General features: G+C 43.4%; 1 protein-coding gene across 4 annotated transcripts in view; it reads left to right on the top strand.

Moving 5' to 3' along the window:
• The first annotated feature begins 3,937 nt into the window (after nt 1-3,937).
• The window catches only part of inf2 (inverted formin 2), a 198,689-nt gene continuing 180,694 nt past the window's right edge, over nt 3,938-21,932 (top strand). For 2 of the 4 annotated variants that reach the window (XM_051920006.1, XM_051920003.1), the window contains exon 1: nt 3,940-4,130. The gene's annotated coding sequence lies outside the window, so the exon portion shown is untranslated. Of the gene's footprint in view, nt 4,131-21,932 lie in introns of all 4 variants that reach the window. The other 2 variants (XM_051920005.1, XM_051920007.1) reach the window with 2 other exon arrangements.

Genomic DNA, 21,932 nt, shown 5'->3' with positions numbered 1-21,932 from the left:
TCTCATGCTAAAGCAGCTGTAATAGTCCTGGATGAGGTCTCTGATGTTAACTGGGACATGATATGTGGTTAGTGCTATCTTCACAAGCTTATGTTGAATTGACCCATATGCCATTTGCGAGGTCCTGCCGCAAAACAGCCAGCTCTCCTCTTCCTTCCATTGCTTCTCAAATCAGCTGACTGACCACACCCTGGCACCTCTGGTTCACCACCCATCTGCACTGATATATCTATAAAATAATTCAACAGGAGGAACTCTGTTAGGCATCGAGCAACGATCTTGAAGACAATCTTGCTTTCTACACTGAGGAGGGAGATCATTCTGGACTACTCCATTTCCACTGAATGCTCCTTCTTCGGCATCCAGACACCCTCAGCAAACTTCCACTGCTGGGATACCTCCCCCTTCCTCCAAATTTTCCTGATAATTCCCCACAGCCGTAGCACGAGTCTGGAACACCTCTTGTAGATAATGCATGGTATTCCACTAGGGCCTGGTGCTGAGCCTTTTAAGGTTGTTTCCTTGTTATTGAATTTGTGGACTGGTTGAGGGTTAGGTCTAGGCTTTGGGTTAGGGTTAGGGGATATCAGTGGCCTCTACAGTGACCCTGCTCCTATTCTCTCTTACTGTCACAAAAAGTATTACTGAGGAACTTGCTCACCTCCTCTTAAGAGCATGCTAGATGGCCACTTTGTTTCTACCCATGTTGTTTAATATCCCTGAAAGGTTTGCTATAAAATCAGTGTGCTTATGAGCCTTCTCCTTACCTGTTCTCTTGTGCCACTCAGCTCACTTGATGGTAATGAGCTTTTTCCTAACAATATTTCTAAGGTCTACTAATGCAGTCTTATCCTCCTTCTTTGCTCCTTATACTGCTGCTTAAGTGATCTTAGCTCTTGGGTGATTCTTGCATCCCACTGATTAGGCCCCTACTTGATTCCTGGCTGGCTGCTGCTCCTTCAAGTCAAATCTCTTGGAGGCTATGCTTTCAGTAATACTGCTCATAGCCTGGAGCCTTTTATCCATGTCACCCCTGACTGCAGCTTCAAGGCTTGCACTCCTGGAAGCCACTTCTTCTCCTTACTGTTGGCGGGACACTTTACCCGACAATGTTCTGATTGTATACTTCGAGGAGCTGCCCGCGGTGCATGGAAGTTCAAGGTACTGTGGGGTGACTCCAGACCTAGCTCCTCCCTTATGCAAAAAAAAGTTAGTGGGCAGGCGCGAGTCCGAGGCCGACTCTATTGGCGTTAGTGTCCGAAGAGTAAAGTGAATAGGGAATAGCTTGTCATTGCGTAGCTTGCCGCCCGCGCAGGATCGAAGTGCTGGCTTGCAATCCCAGCCCAGAAATCGCCTGCGCAAACGGGATACTGAAATAAAGAAACACATTTGCTGTGAGTAGTTGTTGATGTTGTTTTATTTTTTAAATTTTGTCTGTATTCCTTTATGATCTATCGATTCACGTGGAAAAAGGACAATGGCACACCAGATGTCTTGGCCTCCTGTCAGCTGAGGCTGACTGGGTGAATCGTTCAAGTAATTCAAACAGTGTTATTCTTTATTGGGAAGGATGGCCTTCATTTCAAGTGTAAGCTTATTCATCTGAAGAAGCGTCTGCTGAAGATCTTCCAGCAGAAAAGAAAAGCAGTGATTCACTGCCAGGCTGCTGTACCTCACCAGGTACTGTCAGGGCCGTCTTGACAGCATTATAGGCCCCCCTGGGCAAAGCAGTGCACTAGGCCCCTACCTACACAACCACTCAGCAACTCACAACATACATAGATTAGCATGGGGCCTCTATGTGCCCCTGGGCATCTGGACAGTATGCCCATGTATTAAGATGGCCCTGGGTACTGTACCAAGTACTTCACCTGTGCGTTGCTTCACTTGCGCCCTCTTCAAGCATCCCATCTTGGCTTGATGAATTTTCAGGCCACGTAGGTTCTTGTAGACTTGGCTGCATATACAAACTTCACTCATAGTTGTTGTGCCATCAGCTTGGGTCATTTACCTGTGTATCTATCCGGTTAGGATGCTCATCCAAGGGGCATCCCTGAGGGTGCGCTTCTAATGGGTCTTCCGTAGCTTCTTCTGGGTGCTCCCCCACAGGAGCTGAAGGGAGGGCTGACAACTCTCTATGCCCTGCTTGTCGTCTCTCCAGCAGTCTCTGGCCTGTTTGTGGTAGTCATCCAGCCTATTCCTGGAAATCAATGGCCTCGCCAGATTTGTCAAACATTTCCACACCCCTTCCGGTGCAGCCTTGGACACATCGTCAGTGATATCTGTGCCTTTTTGTAATCAGTCCAGTCAACAGAATTAACCACAGGTGGACTCCAGACACCTCAACAGAGACCAAGAGAATGGAACGCACCTGAGCCAAAATAAAGGCTCCGAATACTTGTCATAAATGTTTTTCTTTTCTTTTCTTTGATAAATTTGAAACATTTTCTAAAATCCTGTTTTCACTCCGTTAGTCTGGGGTCACGGGGGTCTGCTGGAGCCAATCCCAGCCAACACAGGGCGCAAGGCAGGAACAAACCCCGGGCAGGGAGCCAGCCCACCACAGGGCACACACACACACACACACTAGGGACAATTTAGGACTGCCAATCCAATGCATGACTTTGGACTGTGGGAGGAAACCGGAGCACCCGGAGGAAACCCATGCAGACACGGGGAGAACATGCAAACTCCACGTAGGGAGGACCCGGGAAGCGAACCCAGGTCTCCTTACTGCGAGGCAGCAGCGCTACCCACTGCGCCACCGTGCCGCCTATCCTGTAATGTTGATGCATAGATATGAAATTCATTATAGGGGATTAGAATATACCTTCAGCTGTTTATAATTAGTGTTGACTGATACATTTGTGTAGCTGTCTCTAACAAACACAAATGCGAAATGGGAAGAGGCACGGCAGACATGAAACTGGGAAGGATAAACGGACTTTGCAACACCAAACTGAAGGATCCTTGAAGAATAAGGCTGCCCTGAAATCCCGTCTAAGAATAAAAGGCTGGACTAATGACTTCCATAAGTGCTTTGCAGATATTTTATATAAAGAAGTTTTTTTTATACAGCTCTTTCAGGATGGTGTTTTCCTTGTGTTTGGTGCAGTGGTTAAGACCCTGAACTTGTTGGTTCAAATCCCACCATTGATACTATGTAACCTGGAGCAAGTCTATTTTTTTGTGCTCCAATTGGAAAAACAAAAAGATATGTAACCAATTGTATCTCAAATGTTGCAAGTCGCTTTGGATAAAAGCGTCGGCCAAATAAATACAAAAAAAGACGGAATTAATCGTTGGCCCCATTCCTTGATTATGTGAGGTGGTTCCTATATAACTAAAAAGATAGAATCGATTCTGATTTAGGCTGGACCACTACGGGTGTGTGCCTGTGTCGCCCAGGGACGGCTGTAGCTTGTTGTGCCTTGGTGTGCGGTCAATAATGTCGAAAAGCGGGTGACAGAGTCGGTGTCCCTCTTGCAGTTTCAATATATTAAAGAAACCGTGAGAGGATTCCTGGAGCGCTGAAACACTTCAGCGTTACCCATGGAGGTGGGTGGGAACGGACATATCAACAGCCCCTCCCTGGATCCCCTTAATATCACCCAGCCTCTGTTCGCGTCGTGACTCTGAAGTGAATTCCCGTTTAGAAAACACAGGGAGGAGCCGTTAATTAAGAAGCGCTATGAAATTATGTTCACGGTGAATCGAACAGTTTGCCCATGTGGGAGAGTTTAATCCATCAGGATTTAGCTTGGTGGGTTTTTTTTTACCTTAAATGGAGATATATAAACGTGGCAACTGAAATGTGACACCAACTTAAAAAGCAGAAGCCAGTGCTTTAACTCGAAAAGAGGAATGGGAACCCGAAAAGCTCCTCCAAATATAACGGAGAATCATCAGCTTCTGTTCTTGACCGATCAGCCGCTCGGTAGCTTCGGCGGAAGGGGGCGTTCCCTGGCGTAGGCTCAGACACACCCTGTAGGGCGGAATAAGCGCCGCCGGACTCCATCCATGTGCTCACTTGTCACTCCCACGGCGCCGTCGGATCTCATCTGTCCGTTCATCTCCGCCTGCCTGGGCTGCTCGATCGGCACTCCGGAGTCCTACCTTGTGATAACAAGGTAAGTGGCGCGTGTTCGGGAATCGGGAAAGCAGGTAGCGGCTGCTCTGTTAGATAATCAGTAGATCCAGATTGCACTTTTCGGCGTGCGAATTGGCTGATTGGCTTCTTTTGGCTCAGCTTTGAAAGAGTGACGGGGACACGCAGGCGAAATGACCTAACAGCCTCTTCCTTTGGCACCAATTCACGCAGACAGGGATTGCCTATGCTGGTGTTAGGACTAAGGGGTGAAGTTAGATAACATTTTGATCGACCCTTTTTGCACAAACAATTGTAATTAAGTGGGCGACTCTACGAAATGAGATCACTGAGTGGGCAGTCTGATGTGATATTTTCCTACAATTAAACTCAGAGATGCAGGGGTTAAACAACGGGAACTAATAATATTGGAGATCGGAGAAAAAGCGTGTTCAATCGTATTCCGCTGGAACGTAGAAAGGACCCAAAAGATACAGTAGTGATCTGTGCCAGGTCTACCTTTTAATCCCACAGCGTTTTCCTGTTTATTCATGCGGGTTAATAACTCAGATGATCGCTTCATCTCCGTCCCTGCCCGCAACGACAAACTACGCCAAGTTCGGATGGGCGCGCCGCACGGAAAAGAGCAGTCAAATCAGCGAAACGAGGAATGTGGCGCGGGCGGATCTCCGGGAGGTGCAGAAAAGCTCCGAATGGTGAGACTCCATGCTGGGAGTGAAAACCTCCAGAAAGTGGTCGTTGTGACAGCGTTTAGGGGGTAATCGAAGTGTCGCTGAACTTGATGATACCCCACCCACCTTGAAATTCCCGCGCCCCCCCCCATATTCCTTCACACTTAGTTCCTCCCAGGGGGGCTTCTGGAATCTCGTCTAAATCTATCCTGCAGAATAATTTCATACCTGCAGCGTAATCTAATTCAGGGTCGAGAACAGCAGTGAGCGCAAACAGGAAAAACCGCTGTGGACAAGTAACTGGTCCATCAAGGGGTCTCTCCACACTCTGAAAAATAAAGGTGCCAAAGTGGCTCCTCAGGGCGATGCCACAGGGAAACCGTTTGTGGCACTCCAAAAACACAGGAAGGTTCCAAAAAGAACCTTTTATATGTTCAGATCTGTAGCTGACGCCTTAAAATATTAATAGATAACATATTTGTGAAATACCAGTGAGTTCTTTATTTTAGCAAATACTTGATCTCAGTTCGGGTGTTCTTGATATGCCGTTTCTTGCTGCGCAGCCCATAATACATTACATGTTACCGTTTTATTCATATATTGGGAAACTTTTTCAAATTGCAAAGAACCTACTTAATATTAAAAACCCTTTTCCTTGAATTAAAAGGTTCTCTTTGAAGCAGTGGTTCAATAATAAATCACACAGTCCAGTTAAATGTCATTAAAGAACCAGTATTTTTAGGAGTATAGGAATAATCTTGTTTTGAAATGTTGGTTTCCTTCAGATAAAGAAGGAATAAAAATCGATCTGTCTTCATTATTATTATTCTTTTTTTTGGGTGACACCTTTATTCAAGGTGACTTACAACATCTGAGGTACAGCCATTTCTTTTGTTTTTCCAGTTGGAGTCCAGGCAGGTGAAATGACATGCTCATGGTCACACTGTGTCACTAGCAGGATTTGAACCAAAGCCTCAGGGTTTGTAGTCTAAGGCCTTAACTACTACATCACAGCCAAATATTTCCATCAATGTATCCATCAATTTTCAAAGCAGCTTATCCAGGGGGGGAAGCTGGAGTCTATCCCAGAAAGCATTAGGCCCATGGCAGGAACAGTCCCTGCAGAGGGCAACAGTCCATTGCAGGGTGAACACACACACACACACACAATGGCGAGTCCACCTAACCCTACATGTCTTTGGATTGTGAGAGGAACCCCACATTGACATGGGGAGCACTTGATATGTAAACCCTGGCCTCCTTGTTTTGAGGTAACTGCACTACCTCTTTGCCTTCATGAACTCTCAGATGTTTCTGTTTCATTTAATTCCTTCCCAGCTCAATGTGTTATTTCAATTTCAGGTGGGTGTCAAGTTTACAGCAACATCACAAGCAATGTCCAGAATATTTGGGAAATGTTCACGGGGGGGGGGGGGGGGGGGGGGGAGATAATATAGAAGAGAGAGTCCAAACAATAGCATTGAGCTGCCAATCTAGAGGAGACAATAATAATAAGTTGCATTTATAAAGCACCTTTCACAAACTCAAGGTCCATAGAAGAGGAAAGTTTTGAGTTGAGATTTAAAGGTGGAGAAAGAGTAGCAAACTGGGAGAGACTGAGGAAGAGGGGCCATAACACTGAAGGACCTGCCTGTCTGCCCAGGGTGGAGAGTCTGGTGTGTGTGGGACAGTGAGGACCTGAGAGAGCGATGAGGAGTGTAAAGTGTTAGGAGCTGAGTGAGGTAGAGGGGGCTTTGAAGGGGAGAAGCAGAATCTTGAATTTAATCCTTGTTGGAAGTGGTTGGGAGAGAACAGGAGAGATATGAGCAGAACCCTTTGTGTGGCTGCGGAGGCCTGAATGTACTGTAGCTTCTGTGTAGATTTTGCAGGGAGGCAGATGAAGAGGGAATTACATAATCAATACGAGACATCATAAAACAATTTCAGAGTTTGAGTGTCATTAAAGGACAGAAATGGACGGAGGCAGGCAACGTGAAGGAGATGATGGAATGAAAATTTGGAAAGAGACCTAATGTGGAGCTCAAAGTTAAGTGACAAATCAAACAAAACACCAAGAGTTCTGACAACAGGAGCAGATTTGAGAAGTGAACCATCAACAGAAACAGAGAAGTTGGATGCCTTAGAAAGTTGGGAGTTTGGGCCTACCAGTAACACTTCAGTTTTATTGGTATTAAGTTTGAGAAAGTGATTTTCCATCCATAGCTTAAGATCAGTGATGCTGAGAGGTGAGTCTATGCTAAGATATAACTGTACATTGTCTGCATAGCTGAGCCATCTACGAGGGGCCTTTCATGAAAGAAATAAGGCAAAAACTTGTCCTCAACGATAGCTTATTTATTGGTGACTTGAGCACAGCTTGATCCATTTGTCATAGCCAGCAGCCTGATCACCTTGAGTTAAGCTCTCAAGTTGCTCTTTCACCACAGCCATCAATTCATCCCACGTCTCCAAGACTTTTCCATGCAAAGGTTGTTTTTTTTTTTCATTTTTGGGAACAACCAGAAATCACAAGGTGCCAAATCGGGTGAATGTGGAGGGGGGTTTCAACCAGCTGGAAGCCAAATGTCTCCCTTGCATTGTGTGCAAGCTCCTTGTCAATGTGGACAATTTCAGAATCTGGAGGTGGAGACCCCCCACTCCTCTCCACTTGCTGCCACTTCCTTTTTTTTTTTAACGTCAAGAAAGAATAAACGTGACATCTGATCGGTGTGAACATGATGGCAGCCCACTAACAACTGAAGGGTATGTGCATTCATATTCAAACCCGCTTATTCTGAGAAGGGTCCCAGCAAGCATCAAGCCATTCCAGATGTTACAAAAAAACAAAAGTTTATTTTTTTTCTTCACATAGTTAAAAACAATGTAGTTTATTTTTTTGTAATATTTAAATACACATTGGATGGTAGGGTGGTATAGTGGGTGCCCATTACCACTTCATTTGTAATTTAAGGTGCCCCTAAACTGTGCCCTTCTTTAGCTTTTGTAAACAATTTTTTCTTAATTTTTAAAGAGAACAAAATGGGGATCAACCAAATGAGAAAAGTGCAACTTCAACTTTGTTGTTAAATGAAGGAGCCTCCCTGTTTGCACTTAGACTGTCTCCGTTTTATTTTTTTAATCCAAAACCCAAATTTCATAATAGTTTCTTGGGTCATTTCTGTCATTTGTGCAGAATATGGTGAAGTTCTTTGTTGTGTGTGCTAATGAACAGTCACAGCTAAACAGCAGGCCTGTCATTCTGGCTGGCACCCCGTCCCAATTGTTGGAAAGAAATCCATCCGTCCTTTTCATTCTGTGTTAGAAAGAAGTCTGTCCATTGATTTCACTCTGCATTGGAAAAAAGTCCATCTGCTCATCTGTTTGCTGTGCCAGCTGCAGGGAGTGGGGTGGGTTAAGGAAGAGGGCCTGGATGGTGGGCTTGGACCCCCACTCATTCGCATGGACCTAATTTAGATCAAACTGTTAACCTGTAATGCACACAATTTGGATGAGAGAGGAAAACCAGCGCACCAGGAGAAGACCCTTCACAGACACGAGGAGAAAAGGGCTCAGGAAGTGACGAGTGCTGCAGGTCTCCCAAGAAAAAAAGGGAGAACAAAAATGGGGAACATTTCTCTTTTTTTATTTTTTATCTTCAACAGCCTTTTTTTCTTAACGTGCCACCCTGTACTTCCCATCAAAATCCATTTTCTGTATCTGTGAGAATCCAGTGGTGAGCTGACATGTTTGTTTCTCTACGTCTAAATGGAGTCTTTTCTTGGTATGCAACATACTGGTGCAGTGATGGCACTATACTGGGTTTTGTGGTCCCTAAAGGAAACCTTACTTGACCAAGAACTGTTTCATTCTGGGATGTGGGCCTCTGATATGAAATTGGTTCCCAATATGTTGAGAAAACACATCTTTAATGCATAGCCAGTCACCTGAAACCTGAACTTAGCCTGTCTGGGTGTCCTTTTAAAATCAGGAACCCATTGGTATTTTTGTTATGACTTTTAATGGTTATTTATGGAGTCGGTTATGCATTTAAATATACAAAGGGTCCCTCTGGAGCCTACATGTAAATTGTTCAGTCTGGTATCCCTTTACAGAACCACCCTGGCACATTTAACTTTTAAGAGTGTAGGTGGCTGCTCCCTTTAAATGTTATCCTCATTGTACTCCTAAGCACTTTCCGTATATAGAACATTAGAACACTCTAGACGAGAACAGGCCATTCAGCCCAACAAAGCTCACCAGTCCTATCCACTTATTTCTTCCAAAAAATCATCAAGTCGAGTTTTGAGTTCCCTAAAGTCTTACTGTCTACCACACTACTCGGTTGCTTATTCCAAGTGTCTATCGTTCTCTGTGTAAAGAAAAACTTCCCAATGTTTGTGCAAAATTTCCCCTTCACAAGTTTTCAACTGTGTCCCCGTGTTCTTGATGAACTCATTTTAAAATAACAGTCTCAACCCACTGGACTAATTCCCTTCATAATTTTAAACACTTCAATCATGTCACCTCTTAATATTCTTAAACTGTAAAGGCTCAGCACTTTTAATCTTTCTTCAAAATTCATCCCCTGTAGCCCTGGAATCGGCCTAGTTGCTCTTCTCTGGACCTTTTCTAGTGCTGCTGTGTTCTTTTTGTCGCCTGGAGACCAAAACTGCACACAGAGATGAGGCCTCACCAGTGTGTTATAAAGGTTGAGCAGAACCTCCTGTGACTTGTACTCCACACATCAAGGTGCTATATAACCTGACATTCTGTTATCCTTGTTAATGGCTTCTGAACACTGTCTGGAAGTTGATAGCTTAGAGTCCACTGTAACTTCTAAATCCTTCTCATAAGGTGGACTCTCGATTTTCTGACTGCCCATATACATTAATATGTTATTTGGAAATGAAATAAACGTGAGAAACTCCTATTTTAATGCTCATCAATCAGTCATGTTTATATAGCACATTTCATAGCAAATGCAGTCTTCGAAATCTTACTGGTTCTGTAATGGCACTTTACTGGGTTGCATGGTTCCTTGTTATACCACTGCCTGACCAATTACAGGGGACTCATTTCATTCTGGGTTCTTTGCACATTTATTTGGTTCGTTGGACTAATAGAAAACTAACTGATCGACATAATCTGAACCCTTTTAAAGCCAAAGAACCTAAGAGGACGTCACACATCTGTTATCACCTACTCCTGCTTATTTATGGAGCCTGGTACAGTTTTCGAGGAAGGTTCATTCTGGAATCTTCACATGGATGTTTCATTTTGGAACTAAAAATGGTTCCCCTATGGCATTTCCCAGGAGAACCACCTTGATGCCTTTATTTTTAAGAGTACAGTTTCATAAATTATTAAACACTTTACTTTTAGTGCTACAAAAATGCATCTATTACTCATTTACTCATATGTAGCATAACCTTAACAAAGGCTTCTTTTGGTCTTCATAACACTTATAACCCATCAGTAGATGCGTTATTCACGTCTGTGCTGTGTGGCAAATTGACATGCAGATAAAATGACTTGTTCATTTGAAAGATTCACAGGTCTTAAACTAAATATATGAAATCAAGAGACATGTGTCTCCATTAAGCTACCTAGGTCACACTATACTGATGCTTTCTAAGTCTTATGAGGACCCAAAGAACTATACAGTATGTTAAGATCTTGTAATAGATGCATTTTGCAGTACCTAAACTAAAGTGTTATAGCTAAATGTTTATTGCTAAAGAGATAGGCCGCAGCACCGTAATGGTTATGAGGTGGGTCAATGGATAAATCTTTATTGATCCGTATAAAGCACAGATGATGTAAGAGCTCTTTTAGCTTATGAATCCATCCATCCACTCTCTAAGCCTGCCTCTCCCTTGTATGGCATTGTGGGAAGCCACAGTTATTGTAAAAATATTTTTATTTCTGTAGGCAAATGCGGTTTTGAAGCAAAATGTCTTGAAGCAGCATTATGTCATGAAACTTGCAGGACAAAGTGAAGACTGTATTTGTGTATTTAGCACACATTCATTTTTATCTTATCTCCCCCCACTGATTTAGTTAGCTGATATTTTTCTGCAGCACAGTGACTGGTATAACAAACACGTGCATTCAGAGAGACAGCAAGAGCGGGGCTGGCACTTGGGCGTTACTTGTTGGGTTCTTCCTTTGGCACTGTGGTTTTTGGGACTCGGCCAGTTCAAGATCTTATTCTCAGGTTGTGCTCCATCACCAAGCCTGCGTCGCTTACTAGGTAGATGAAGAAGTGGTGGTTTATTGGTTGCCTTCCTGGAAAGACTGACTCCAGCAGTACTGCTGACATGTAGTTCATACAGAATCATTCGCTAAGGAGGAACTGAGTATTATGTTGCCCAGAGACTGATCATCATAATAAAATAACAATAATTCTTTACATTTATTTATTGCTTTTCTCACCACTCAAAGTGCTGTTACACAGAGAGTGAGGAGCCACCACCACTAATGTGCAGCACCCACCTGGATGATGCGACGGCAGCCGCTATGCACCAGTACATTCTCCACTCATTAGCTGTGAGGTGGTGGAGGGGTGAGAGATAGTTAGCTGATTATAGACATGGGATGATTAGGGGGTCAGAATAACCAGGCCATGTTGGACACTTTAGCCAGGACATCAGGATACACCTTACTCTTACTCTCAGGGATCTTTAATGACCACAGAGAGTTTAGGACTTGGGTTTTACATCTCATCCAAAGGATGGCGCCAGTTTTACTGCACAGAGTCCCCATCAGTGGGATGCACACAGACCACTGGGTAAGCATGCCCAGCTGGCCTCACCAACACCTCTTCCAGGACTGGCCGGGCCTGAACAAGCGTAGTTAGCCTCAGGTGGATGACCTCTTCTGAAGTGCAGGGGTTATGACTGCTGATATAAATCTTTAAATGCTATAAATCATTGTATGACAATGTAGAGGGAAAGGGCACTACCAAGAGGCAATATGCCGTGTATGGGAATAGGACACTGCCTGATGTTGTGATGTGGCTTCACTCTTTTAATTTTCTTCATCTCATTCCTGAATATTTTCCCTTTCTCAAACATATTTAATAGTTTCTAGTCTCCCAGGCCATTGTAGCATTGCGCCCTCGCGGTAAGGAGACCAGGGTTCACACCCCGGGTCCTCCCTGCATGGAGTTTGCATGGTCTCCACATGTCCATGTGGGGTTCCCCCCAGCTGCACTGGTTTCCTTCCACTGTCCAAAGACTGGCAGGTCAGGTGGACTGGCGATGCTAAATTGGCCCCTAAAGTATGTCTGCTCACTCTGCAGGGGCTGATCCTATCATAATGCTTGCTGGGATAGCCTCTTGCTTCCCTGTCATCCAGCTGAGGATGAAAGTAGATGGATGGATAGTCCAACCCAATATATCCTAACTACAGGGTCACAGGGGTCTGCTGGAGCCAATCCCAGCCAACACAGGGCGCAAGGCAGGAACAAACCCCGGGCAGGGCGCCAGCCCACTGCAGGGTGCACACACTCGCACACCAAGCACACACTAGGGACAATTTAGAATCGCCAATGCACCTAACCTGCATGTCTTTGGATTGTGGGAGGAAACCCACGCAGACATGGGGAGAACATGCAAACTCCACGCAGGGAGGAACCGGGAAGTGAACCCCCAGGAGTTTTTTTCAGTAGTTATCATATTTTTTGGGTTTATGTTTAATATTTTGTAGTGTATTTCACAAAGTTCATATTTACTGTTTGTCTTGACGTCATTGTGTGACTTTGCTGTTGTGACACCAGTTGGTCTTTATGGATGTGCTCACATGATGCCATTACAGAGAGGGGTTCAAAGGGTCTTTTTTTTTTTTTTTTTTTTTTAAAGCCAATTTAATATCCGAGTGTATGGATTTACACCTGAAGACTATTTAATGTGTACTGCACCCTTTTTGTTAACGACTTTTGCTTGTATCCTTTGACTTGGCGTGATTTCCTGGTTTTGATCCTTGCATGTTTTTTGACTACGTCTAATTTCCTGGTCCCCTGTTTAAATGTTTTTTTTCCTCTAAGACAACATACCTAAAGGTTAAGATGATGACAGTCAGGAGATGAAAAGTTAGATGCAGACATCTGAGGAGTGCCCAGAGGGCTCTTCTAGGCTGACGCGTATGCTTACAGCCTCTGTAAAAACTGAACATCTATGGCTCATTTCTTTGGAAGGTGTGCTGCACCCTTCTTGTCTTAGTATTAGAACACACTTTCTGTGCCAAGCCACAATTGCTGGCACCAGAATGATTCAAATTCTTGATTTCATCCATCCATCCATTTTCTAATCTGATCCTCTGTTTCAGGTTCTCAGAGTGTCCGTGCTTTTCGGAATAGCTTTGGGTGCACAAAGTAAACCTGAATGGATCTCTAGTGCCTAAGGCGCACTCCCATTAGGCACAGTTAGACTAACATGGAAGTCCTTGGCAGGAGCAAAACCTCAAAATCTACACAGACAAAGAGGAAAATGTGCAAACCCTGCAAAGGCAGGAATTGTGCCTGACTTCAAATCAGGGGTCCAGACTTGCAGAGTAGCCAAGAGGCATTCGAAAGAACTTTATTGTGGTAAGGATGTAAATGAGACGTGATCTGTCATATTAAAAACTACTATTGTATGTAAAACAAAAGAGAGAGTCAGCCCAGAGATTTGGGTTCCACTGTCATAACCCTGTTTAATGTTGGAAAAAAACAAGTCAAAGAACACACAGGGGTGCCAAAGTGCCAGCATCAGCTGTGATCAAAAGGCGCAAAGAAAAAAAACACTTCTGAGTCACAACTATGTCTGCCTTAGTGGTGGGTCCTTAAAGAACATCCACTTCTTATGGCCTTCGGGGTTTTACGTCAGCCTTCTGGAAAGGGTCAAGCTTCCTGAGTTGTTGTGGAAGTGAGGCCTCTCTGAAGTGCAGATTTAAAAGGAAACAGTGTTAGTCACAGCACCCCCTGGCTGGAGCACTAAAGCTGTACCCCAAGCGCATGTGCATGACAAGTATTAACATGACATCATTCTCCTAGAAAACACTTAATCCAGTTCAGGGTCACAAGGGGGGCACAGTCTACCCTGGCTGGGCTGGACGCAAGGTAGGAAGTGATACACGAGTGCATTGTGGGACCCAATCATGCACACACCAACATGCCCATTCCCAGAGACCAAATTTGGAATCACCAGTCAATGTGACATATACATGGATATGGGTGGGGGGTACGGGGGGGGGGGGGGGGGGGATGGGAAGACTTGAAGGAAAGCACAAAGAGATGCAGAGAGGATGTGCAAACTCCACACTCAGACAACAATCGGGTGTGGGAGTCGAATCTGGGACTCTGGAATTGTGAGGTAGCAGCACTGCCCACCACATCACTTTCACTTTGTGGTACTGCTGTGGCATTACAAGTCACATCAGTGCCAAGTACCATGTTTTAACGAGACACTGGGGTTCATGCTGCTGTCCCGCAGCTTCAGGGAATTGCTTTTAACTCACAGTTTTGCCACTTTCTTCATGGTGTATTCACTATCTATCTATCTATCTATCTATCTATCTATCTATCTATCTATCTATCTATCTATCTATCTATCTATCTATCTATCTATCTATCTATCTATCTATCTATCTATCTATCTATCTATCTATCTATCTATTGGGATAATAAATAATAATAAGGATAAGTAGGATTGGAGGGTGGAAACAGTGGGAGGGTTATATAAACATATTTTTTATTCCGAGAAAAATATGAATATGTAATGGTTTGAAACAGGATATTCATCATTAGGAATGTGTGTACATGTTTTGTGTAGAATTAAGATTGAGCTTGGTTTACTGTTGTGATTTATTCCTGTGTTTATTCAATAAAGTAAATATATATATCTGGTGATGGTAATGATGAAGGGCGCTCTCATATATACAGTAGCTGGTTCTTAGGGTCAGTAGACATCTACCGACGTCCAGGTGCTGTTTCAATTCCCCCCCACTGCAGACAATGCTGTCTTACTTTTTAGCTGCATTGTTAATGATGATGTATTTAATGTTTAGGACTTGAGATCATCTAAAGAGCACATCTTTTAGCTGTGCATTAGATTGAGCTGCAGCTTCACTAAAGCTTGGAACCATTAGCTTAATTTAATTATTGATGTTATTTTAGTCCGTCTGCATTCATTAAACAAACTAAAAAAAAGCATGTTGCCATCTGATAAACATTTATTATTTTGGTTGGGCTTCTTCTTTTTCTTTTTTTTTTGTAAAAGCTTATGTTCCTGCAAATGGCTCCAGTACCCTATAGGAAGCCACTGACTTGATTTGAAACTCGGAACCTTTGGGACATGGCTATCAGACTTTGCTAAGAGCAGTTTCTTCATTATCTTTTGCTCTGAATGCCTGCTGATGTGTTTGGCATTGTGTTGATTCCACAAAAATCTGTGCTGCTGCTGCATTGTAGTGCAACGATTAGAAATCCGAGAGATGCGTTACTGATTTCTGTGTCCAAGTGAAAAAACTTTGATAATTTGGTTCACTAATGCTGAGGGAGATGATAAATATTTGGGAGATTTTTTTTTTTTGTAAACTAGGGGGCTTTGCCCTCTGCTCGACCCCACGGGGTGCGCTTCGCTCCAGTCGCTTCGTGTGAAGGTGGGGGGGCTGAACGCACACTTAGGAGATGCGGTCTGATCATCTGCTGTCTTTCTGCTGCTGCTTCCGAGCTGCGTGTCGATCATTTAAAAGCCTGTACAGCAGCTGTCCTTTTGTCTCACTGCCTTGTCTCGCGTGACGTTAAAGTGTCTCTCGCGGGATGTCAAATTGTCTGCCGAGAAGATCACGTCTTGTCTCCTTCCAAGCCTTCCAAGATTTTTTTTTATAATAGAGAGAAATGTAGCAGATAACTGGCTTAGACGTTGTGGTCTGTAGGGGGCGCCACAGCACCCTAAACCCCCTGACACAACTTCACCACAGGGTCCTGAGTTGAACAAGAAGTGTTTACTCAACAGCACCTTCATGAGGTTTCCAGTTTCCAAAAGGCATGAAGCTTTATGGTCCTTCATCCACTTTCTCCCGATTCTGAAGCCCGAGTCAAGTGCTCAGTCTATTACCCCAGGAAGCACTTCCAGATCTGGAGGGACACCAATGGTCCTTGCACCACAAGTATTCCACAGAACCTGGCAGGACAGGTCCCTGGGACCCCTGTGGCTGTCCATACTGGGGTCCTCCAGACAGGATTCTGACACCCCATGTAAAGGGGGGACGCACTGCCATTAGTAGGCCATCTCCCTCTGTGCTGTCCATCCCGGGTGTTGCTTCCTGGTTGCTAGAATGGCAACATTGGAATAGCTGCAGCCTTGTCCTGGCACGGCAGGAGAATATCCCTGCTCCCCAGCTTATCCGCTGGCCTCCGGGCCAGGTAAGGGAGCAGGACCCATCCCGGCAGGGACACCCTCACAACATACACACACACACACACAAGTAAGCTGATTTGTGTTTTCTATTAAGTAAAGACAAGTTCTCCATTTTAATATGAAGTGGATTCAGAAAGTATTCAGACCCTTTCACTTTCTGCACACTTTTTTGTGTTGTAGATTTGATTTTTAAATTGATGAATTTGCCTTTTTTGCCCATCAGTCTACAATCAGTGACCCATAGTGGCAAAGTGAAGACGTGTTTTCAGGAAGGTTTGCCCGTTTATTAAAAAATCAAACACTGAAATCTCTCATTAATAGAAACATCCAGGACCTTAAAGTAGTACTTTGTAGAAGGCCCCTTTTGCTGACTTTTTAGGTAAACCTTTACAAGCTTTGAACACCTGGATATGGGTACTTTATCTCTGGCAGATCCTCTTAAGCTCCATTGGCGTCTGTAAACTGCCATCTTGAGGTCTCTTCACTGTCTGGGCTTTGACTAAGCCACTCAGGGGCAGTCAGAGTCTTGTACCAAAGCCTCTCCAGCATTGTCTTGGTCGTATACATTGGGTCATTGTCATGTTGAAATATGAAATGTCACACCCCAGTCTGAGATGGTGTGCATTCTGGAGTGAATTTTATTCAAGGCTGCATTTGTCCTTCCTTCAGTTTTGACCAGTCTGACCGTCCCTGTACCACCATAGCATGATGCTCTGACACCATGCTTCACTGTACAGATGATATTAGGCAGGTGATGAGCACTGTCTGGTCTTCACCAAACTTACTGTAGTGCTTGGAGTTCTTACCAAACAGTTCAATTTTTTGTCTCATCTGACCAGAGAATGTTTTCCCTTCATACTCTCTTTTACTCAAAAGAGGTTTCCATCTCGCCACACCTGCTTAATGGAGCGCTGCCGAGATGGTTGTCCTCCCAACATGTTCATCCATTTCAATAGAGAACTTCTGAAGCTCTGTCAGAGTGAACGTTGAGTTCTTGGCCTTCTTGAATAAGGCCAATCTTGCCTGGTTGCTTAGATTGGATGGATGGTCAACTCTAGGAAGAGTCCTTGTGGTTCTAATCTTCCTCCATTTCACAATTCTTGAGGACACTAAAAGGTTTACATCCCACAGCCCTGATCTGTGCTTCAGCACTATTTGATTATAGAGGTCTACAGAAATTTCCTTGGACCAAACATTCATGGCTTGGCCTTTGAATTGTGGGATCTTCTATACAAGTGTGTGTGTGTGTGTGTGTGTGTGTGCGTGTGGGTGTGGGTGTGTGTGTGTCTTTCCATCCAGTAGACAAATTAAAGCAAACAGGATACAGCTGGCCACAATCCCTCAGCAAAGGGTCTGAAAAGTGATATAATTATCACATTACAGCTGTTAATTTTACAAACCTTTCTGAAAAAACGTTTTCAGTTTGTCATTATGGGTTATGGAGTGTAGACTGATGGGCAGAAAATGTCAAATTTATCTGTTTAAAATGTAGTGAGAAGTCAAGCAAAATGACCCCTTTTATTGGCTAACTAAAAAGATTACATGATGCAAGCTTTTCAGGCAACGCAGGCGAGATGTAATCAGGCAAGAAAGCTTGCATATTGTAATCTTTTTAGTTAGCCAATAAAAGGGGTCATTTTGCTTGACTTCTCACTACATTCATAATGGCTAACACGGTACAACACTCTGCTTAAAATGAAATTTACAGTACAATATAGTGTTTAGAAAGTGAAGGGGTCTGAATATTTTCTGAACCCACTGTATTCTTTTCTTTTAAAGCAGAGCTGTGTATTTGAGTACATTCAGGACTATCATGGTGACAGACAGTGCTGAAATGCTGCACATCAGTCTGATGTGTTAGTAAGAATTTCACTGTACACTTAAAACGATGGCAACTAATACTAATATTACATAACATGTCAGTGTATGTCTTTATGTTTGTGCCCAGGTCAGTTTTAGTCTATACATAATTGTTACATTGACAAGGTATAGCTACATATAAACGACTTTATATAATGTAGATGGATTGCATATGAAATTCATTATAGCAGACTGAAAGACTCCTGCAGCTGTCTAGAAGTAGCATTGACTGATACATTTCTGCAGCTACTGTGTCTCTAACAAGTGTCGACTGACGGGTTCAGGTCGCGCGATTCTGGTCAGACTGGTTTCGTTACACAGAGCAACTACAGGAAAAAAAGAAATCAAAGGGCAGAGCGGGCTCTTTTACCTTGGGAGACTGTGTTCATTCAGTGTGAGTAGTGACAACTTCACATCTTCTACAACTCTGAGATGATAAGTGGGGTGTGCTGGGCCGGGGACATCACCTCAAGAAAAGCCCACCAAATCAAAGTGCTGATTTTAAAGGACGACAGGCTCAGTTATGGGATGCACTCTGGAACACCTGGAGGTCGTAGCAAAGGAGAGGATTAAAACAAAACTGAGTGCCATTATCTATCTATCTATCTATCTATCTATCTATCTATCTATCTATCTATCTATCTATCTATCTATCTATCTATCTATCTATCTATCTATCTATCTATCTATCTATCTATCTATCTATCTATCGTGTCTCTAATATGCGTTATTGATACATCATTATTAATGACAGTACATGGGCTTGATTGACTGCTGTAGGTTCTGGTGGACGTATGGTTCCATTTTCCCAGGAATTTCCCCTTGGTACTCTCTTGGGTTCAGAGTCCCATGAAATTCTTACCCGCATGTCCGACCAACACACGCGACACATCACAATTCTAAGTATGTATTTATGTGGCCAGATCAGCTATTTTTTTGTCCCAGTACCAACATGGCTTTTCCTAGCCGGTGTTTCTTCGTCAGGGACTATGAAGAGCGGCTCTGTCAGCTGTTGAAGGTTTCAGTGTTGGGCTGTAAGGCAGAGGTCATGCAGGAGTTCACGCGAGTTCCTGACAGCTCTTTTGTTTCATAAGGCTTAGCTGCACTTTTGCAAGCTGTCTGTCTCTCCTGATTTGCTCGAGCTCCTGTGCAGCTTGCCAGGGTGACACGTTTAACTTGCTTTTGGCAGATGCGGGCACATATATTTAACATGCTCATTTTTCATTTGGTAATTAACCTAAGAAAAGCTGTTTCCTTATCTGTCTTGCATTGTTCCTGCTACTGTTCTGAAGTGAAAACAGCGTCAGGCCACAGGAAGCCAATCGGCCAGGCACTTCTTTTCTTGGCGTGCTGCTCGGACGCTGCATTCGACATAAAACCCTGAGGATTTCTTATCCTTACTCAGCTGTCTCATGATAGGAAGTTGACTCTTTCTGTTGAGTCATTTGGTCAAAACAAAAAAATAAAAGGAAATAATATAATCATGTCATTTCAGAACATTTGTGGCTTGAGGAGTATGCTTTCCATTAATAAACAGGCAGGAACCTTCTATCATTAATCTTAAAAGAAAACACCGAGTCAAAATGCTGAGTGTGGTTAGCGCAAATAATGATAAACAAATATTAGAGAATGGGAGCCCAAGCTAAGTGTGTGTGTGTGTGAAGCAGCCAGGACCTCGCCACCTCTCCCTGCCGCTTCTTGTGTATTTGAATTTCCAGTTTGATGTCTCGTCATTCTTTGCATGGAATTTTCCTTTCTCTTGTACATACATAGATAGGAAAGTGAACCTGAGACCAGAAGACCAGTGCATGAATCCCACCTCTGGTTTCCAGGGTAATCATCTGCTGTATCACCCACAATTCTCCCCTGTTGCATTGCAAAACGTGTATAAAGCATTTTAGGACATTTGTCCAAGCAACTTCTGCTGTATGACTGGAGAAGAAAGTTCAAGGTGCTGATGCTGAATGAGTTGCTTTTGCGGCCTCACTTCAAGGATTTGTACTTTAATAAACCTTAATTGTAAGGAGGCAGGCATGTGCTTGCCACACCCAATATATGACAAACCACCCGGATTGGTACCCGAGTGCGGCGAGTGACACCTCAGCACCACTCTGAGCAGGATGAGGTTTTTCACAGTTGCCACCAACCCCCTGTAATTTGGAGGACCTGCTTAGAAGTCTGAATGCAGATTAATGTCATACCCAGGACGGAGCAATTGTAGGCCTTGCTCAAGGGCCCAACAGAGTAGAGTCACTTTTGGCGTTTCTGGGATTTGAAGTTTGGGTTGAAATTATATTGCGCCAACACTACATCAACTAAATATTTGTAAATTAATTCCTCGTGTAAGTTCCATTGTAATGCCGATATCTCTTTTGCTATGTTTATTCCCATGAGAGACGTAATATAAAACAAAAGCTCCTATCTGTGCTTTCACTGTAGTTTTTATCTATTGAGCTTTCAGAAAGTATTCAGACTCTTTCACTTTTGTCAGATTTGGTTGTTGCAACCTTGTGCTGAAATCTTTCAAATTAATTTTTCCCTCATCAAGAAACTCTCAGTACTTTAGAACGACAAACTCTGACCCTTTGCTGTGACACCTGAAATCTGCCTCGGATGCATTGCATTTTATTGATCATTAGAGCATTTTAGAACATTAGAACAATGTAGACGAGAACAGACCATTCAGTACAACAAAGCTCACCAGTCCTGTCCACATAATTCTTCACAAACAACGTCAAGTGGAGTTTTGAAAGTCTCATGGTCTACCACACTATTTTTGGTAGCTAATTCCAAGTGTCTATGGTTCTCTGTGTGTTCTCTCTGTTTGTGTGAAATTTATCCTTAAAGTTTCCAGCTGTGTCCCCTTGTTCTTGATGAACTAATTTTAAAGTAACAGTTTCAATCCACTGGACTAATTTCCTTCATAATTTTAAACACTTCAGTCATGTCACCTCTTAAACTTCTTTTGCTTAAACTGTAAGTATCTATCTATCTATCTATCTATCTATCTATCTATCTATCTATCTATCTATCTATCTATCTATCTATCTATCTATCTATCTATCTATCTATCTATCTATCTATCTATCTATCTAAAGGCTCAGCTCTTTTAATCTTTCTTCACAATTCAACCCCTGTAGCCCTGGAATGAGCCTAGTCAATCTTCTCTGGACCTTTTCAAGTGCTGCTATGTCTTTTTGTACCCTAATAGACCAAAACTGCACCCAGGACTCCATAGACCAAAACTGCACCCAGGACTCCAGGTGAGGCCTCACCAATGTGTTATAAAGCTTGAGCAGAACGTCCTTGGACTTGTGTCATCATCATTGAAATGTTTCTTCACCTTGTTTGGAGTCCACAAGAGTGCAACTTGGGATGTGCAAATAAAAATAAAAAAAACAGGAATCTGAAACATTAGGGGAGCTCAGAAGTGGTGGCTTCTCTAAAGGCCCAAGGTAAACTGTGCTGGAGCACAGCCCCATTCAGGGTCCCCCTTCTGCTTCCTCTGCTTGCACCCGTCATGTGATTGGTAATTAGCATTTTTACGGTTGCAGAGAAACTGACATGGGGAGCACAGCTCGGGGGCAAATAGCGTTTGGAAGAAAGTTTCTGAGAGATATACTTGATAGTAACAAAGGGCCCGTAAATTAATGAATTAAGCACTTGTGGGTCAATTTGTAAAAAAACATTTATTATTGCAGAGCTTATCACTTTGCACAAGTAGCTTCTTACCTGGGTGTCAATGTGACGGTGCAGATCTGCTCAACGCCAGTTGCATCCCAGGAGCCTCTTGAACCCGCTACTGCCAATAACGTACACGAGGGATGAGCCAGTGGATGAGGACACTCACACAAAGCAAGAGGTATTTGCATAAAAGTGAAAAAATTATTT

Source organism: Erpetoichthys calabaricus, chromosome 16, assembly GCF_900747795.2.
Source record: "Erpetoichthys calabaricus chromosome 16, fErpCal1.3, whole genome shotgun sequence".
NCBI lineage: Eukaryota > Metazoa > Chordata > Cladistia > Polypteriformes > Polypteridae > Erpetoichthys > Erpetoichthys calabaricus.
The sequence above is the reverse complement of the archived record's forward strand: the minus strand, read 5'-3'. Positions and strand labels throughout refer to the sequence as shown.